Source organism: Cervus canadensis, chromosome 2 (assembly GCF_019320065.1).
Source record: "Cervus canadensis isolate Bull #8, Minnesota chromosome 2, ASM1932006v1, whole genome shotgun sequence".
Taxonomy (NCBI): Eukaryota; Metazoa; Chordata; class Mammalia; order Artiodactyla; family Cervidae; genus Cervus; species Cervus canadensis.
This window is the reverse complement of record NC_057387.1, coordinates 25,145,599-25,150,505: the sequence shown is the minus strand read 5'-3', so window position 1 is coordinate 25,150,505 and position 4,907 is coordinate 25,145,599. Positions and strand designations below refer to the sequence as shown.

Genomic DNA, 4,907 nt, shown 5'->3' with positions numbered 1-4,907 from the left:
CTTTGGATGGAGGTGCTCAGTCAGTAGTTGGAAACATGTCTGTATCAGGAGAAGGGGATGAAAACTGGAGATAAAAATTGGAGAATTATCAGATTTCTTTTTTTGGTAACTACCAAAAATACATGTGATCTTTCAGTTAAAGTGACCCTCTTCCTTTGATTCAAATTACCATCTGCTTCATAATATATATTTGAGACATTTTTACTATTTTCATACTGTTAATGAAAGGATTCTGGACCATCATTTGCCCAGGGAGCAGCTGAGTACCTGAAACAGAGAGGAAGGTCAAAGGGAAAGAATTGATCATTTAGTGAACTCAGAAACTGTCTGTGCTCTGCATATAACAGACTGTGGGTGGTCTTCAAATGATAAAAGAGAATTTTCATGGCCCTTTCTGGCAGTGTAACTCCAGAGGATTATTTTGGTTTTGTTTCTGGTTTGAATCACAACTTGGTTCCTAACGTGAATCTGAGCAGAGACCTCTAGGCCTTTTCTTTCCACCTGGTAGAGAGCTGGCTCAGAGTTGGCACACCCATGTGAAAGCTCTTAAACAAAACTGGTCACCCTTTGTGCTGCCATTTCAACTGACCAGTGGTTCAATGACATGTATACGTACTGTATATGTATATGTATACATAAGGCTGAGTGCCAAAGAATTGACGCTTTTGAACTGGAGAAGACTCTTGAGACTCCCTCTGACAGCCCAGAGATCCAATCAATCTTAAAGGAAATAATCAAGCCTGAATATTCATTGGAAGGACTGATGCTGAAGCTGAAGCTCCAATACCTTGGCTACCTGATGCAAAGAGATAACTCATTGGAAAAGACCCTGATGCTGGGAACGATTGAGGGCAAGAGGAGAAGGGGATGACAGAAGATGAGATGGTTGGATGGCATCACCAACTCAATGGACATGAGTTTGAGCAAAATCCGGGAGATAGTGAAGGACCGGGAAGCCTGGCATGCCACAGCCCGTTGGGTCACAAAGAGTTGGGCACGACTTAGTGACTGAACAGCAATGGAATATGTACTGGAGGGTTGCCTGACCTGCTTTACAATAGCGGGTAGATAGGTAGTGTGATTATTGCTTTTCCTTAACTGAGCAGGACACATCTGTGGAGGGCCCTGGAAGCCCTTGACAGGAGAATAACCTAGTACAAGTTCCTGAGCTTTGGGGGGCACCCTTTCTAACAAGGCCATTTCCACAGTTGGGATCTTCCATAGCATCATAGTTCTCTGCTCTTTCTTTTCTTGCAAATACGTAGAGCGTTAATGTATAGAAGGGTCACTCTCTACTGTAATGAGGATGGGTGACTACTCTCTACTTGAACGCTTGGCCTGATGAATCGGGTGTAGCTATACCCAGCCTAAGCAGTCCATTCTAATGAGCTCAGAGGATTGCTCTGCTCTTTCATATTTGCTTGGAAGTTTTTTCCCCAAATAAGCCGCCTTTTTTTAATTCGAAAATTAAAACAGATGTTTAAAGGTTACTTCCCACTTACAGTTATTACAGAATATTGGCTATATTCCTCATGTTGCACAGTATATCCTTGAGCCTATCTTACACCCAGTTGTTTGTACCTCCCACTTCCCCACACCTATATTGCCCCTCCCCACCTCCCCACTGGTACCCAGTAGTATCCACTGGTTTGTTCTCTACATCTGTATGTCTACTGCTTTTTTGTTATATCCACTATTTTGTTAATTTTTTAGATTCTGTATTTAAGTGATATATAATTATACAGTCTTTCTATCTTTCTTTAAGTTGTCTTTCCCCAGCTTATTTCTCTTAGCAGAATGTCCTCTATGTCCATCCATGTTGCTACAAATGGCAAACTTTCATTCTTTTTTATGACTGCTGCTGCTGCTGCTAAGTCGCTTCAGTCATGTCCGACTCTGTGCGACCTCATAGACGGCAGCCCACCAGGCTCCCCCGTCCCTGGGATTCTCCAGGCAAGAACACTGGAGTGGGTTGCCATTTCCTTCTCCAATTTTATGACTGAGTAGCATTTTATTGTGTGTGTGATATAAACACACATATCACATCCTCTTTATCCATTCATCTGCTGATGAACACTTAGATTGCATCTATATCTTGGTTATAAATAATGCTGCTATGAACATTGTGGTGTGTGTGTCTTTTCAAATTAGTGTTTTTGGTTTTTTTGGGTACATGCCCAAGAGTGGAATTGCTAGATCATATGGTATTTCTATTTGTCATTTTTTTGTGAAACTTCTTACTGTTTTCCACAGTGGCTACACCAATTTATATTCCCACCAACAGTGTACCAAGGGTTCCCTTTTCTCCACATCCTCACCAACATTTGTTATTTGTGTTCTTTTTGATGATAGCCATTCTGACAGGTGTGAGGTAATATCTCACTGTAGTTTTAACTTGCATTCCCCTCATGATTAGTGATGTTGAGCATCTTCTCAAATGCTTGTGGGTCATCTGCATTTCCTCTTTAGAAAAATGTCTATTTAGTTCTTCTGACCATTTTTTTAAATTGAAATATAGTTGATTTACAATGTTGTGTTGTGTTTTGCTGTACAGAAAAGTGATTCAGTTATACATATATACATATTCTTTTTCAAATTTTCCATTATGATTTATTATAGGATATTGAATATAGTACCTTGTGCTATACAGTAGGGCTGACCTTGTTTATTTTATATATAGTAGTTTGTATCTGCTAATCCCAAACTCCTAATTTATCCTTCTCCCTTCTCTCCCTTTTCTCCTTTGGTCGCCATAACTTTGCTTTCTATGCCTGTGAGTCTGTTTTTGTTTCAGTAAATAAGTCCATTTGTGTCACATTTTAGATTCCAGGTGTAAGTGATTTAATATGGCATTAGTCTTTCTCTTTCTGATTTCACTTAATATGATAATCTCTAGGTGTGTCCACCTTGCTGCAAATTCTTCTGCCCATTTTTAAACTGTGTTGTTTGTTTTCCTTGATGTTGAGTTGTTGGATATCTATCCCATATTGGTCATATCACTTGTAAATATTTTCTCCCAGTCAATGGGTTGTCCTCATTTTTGTCAATGGTTTCCTTTGATGTGCAGAAGTGTTTTAGTTTAATTAGGCACCATTTATTTATTTTTGCTTTTGTTTCCTTTACATTAGCAAAGTGAAAAGTGAAGTCGCTCAGTCCTGTCAGACTCTTTGTGACCCCACGGACTATAGGCTATCAGGCTCCTCTGTCCATGGGAATTTCCAGGCAAGAGTACTGGAGTGGGTTGCCATTTCCTTCTCCAGGGGATCTTCCCGACCCAGGGAGCTTCGCAACCCCAAAAGATCTTGCTGTGATTTATGTCAAAAGGTGTTCTGCCTCTGTTTTCCTCTAGGAATTTTATAACATCTGGTCTTACACTTAGGTCTTTAATTTGAGTTTATCTTTGTATATGGTGTCAGATACATCCTCTTTTATATTTACATTATGTAGCATTAGGGTTAGTGTCCCTTTTGCATGACTTTGACCAACACAGAGATGTTTTACTCTACAAGGACTGCAAAAAGGATTTTAGTGAGAAGGACAGAAAAAAGAAAAAAGCTGTCTTCTATTCTGAGAGCCCCAGGACAGAAAAGATTGTAATCTACCTCTAGCCCAAAGACAGCCTTAGTACTTGGCAATTTAGTTTAGTCACACGGAGCCAAAACTGCCCCTATCACTGAGTTCTACTTGTTTGAAGATTGGCCCCACACTGGTTTTGTTTTTCATCTTTTCATGCTCTCTGGTCTTTTGTGACATTTAAAATAGTAACTTGTGGTTTGAGAAGGCCATTAGTCAATTCAGTTCCTTTAACAGCATCCACCTGCTGAGCCATTGTGCTCTAGTCTTCAAGTGTCCTCTGACCCGGTTTGAAGCAGTAGCTATTTGGACAAGGTTTTCCCTTGTGTCCCAACTGTTCAAATATTAAACATCTATTCTTGGTCAAATAAGGGGAAAAAAGCTAAGTTGGTCATATCTTTTCCTGTCATGGTTGCTTTGACATTCATTTGCCCTTTCCAATATACATTTGATACTTAATAATAACTAATTTTATTAATTATTTCTTATATGTTAGTGTTAGGGACTGAATTGTGTTCTCCTGAATTCCTGTGTTGAAGTCCTACCCGCCAGTACCTCAGAATGTTACTGTATTTGGAGATAGGGCCTTTAAAGATGTGATTAAGGTTAAATGGGATAATATGGGTGGACCCTAATCCAATATTACAGGTGTCATTATAAGAAGAGGAATAGACATCAGAGATGTGTGTCTGCAGAGAAGAGGCCATGTTAGGACTCACTGAAAAGGTGGCCATCTGCAAGCCAAGGAGAGGGGCCTTAATATGAACCAAACCTCGCCCTTTCCATTGCCCTTTTAAGGCTGACGCAGTGCCTTAAGAGGCTAACACAGGAGGGTAAAGAAAGTCTCCATAAAACCCAGAGAAGAGATTTTTAGAACTCCTCTCTGGATCCTGTCTGGAGTCACAACTGAACCGGAAGATTTTAAGACTTAGCACTTACTAGTATGTGTATAGTTAATACCAAAGTCATTAAATTTAAACTTGACCTTCAGTTTGACAATTAAAAAAAAAAAAAAAAAGATGAACCAAACCCACTGACTCTTGGATCTTGGATTTCTAGCACCCATAGCTATAAGAAAGTAAATTTACTTTCTTGAGCCACTCACAGCCATCTCCCGGGAATAGCTGGGTAAATGTATTTGCAAATAAATATTCTTTTTCCTTTCCTTTATATATTGGTTAACATTGTGCGTCACAAAGGTTATCAAAAGATCAGAAACAGATATAAGTATACATATAAGAACATGCAATAGAGTAAAATATTATAAAAATTCAGTGGGGGTAAGGAATTAATGAGTAGTTTTGGAGAATCACTTGAAAAAATAATAGTTAACT

At 39.2% G+C, this 4,907-nt stretch overlaps 1 non-coding gene across 1 annotated transcript; it reads left to right on the top strand.

Annotated features, from left to right (window-relative positions):
- Positions 1 to 4,358: 4,358 nt before the first annotated feature.
- Positions 4,359 to 4,481, top strand: LOC122437530. The gene has a single exon (XR_006268341.1). It is a non-coding gene; the product is annotated as a small nucleolar RNA SNORA26 (small nucleolar RNA).
- The last annotated feature ends 426 nt before the right edge of the window (positions 4,482 to 4,907 follow it).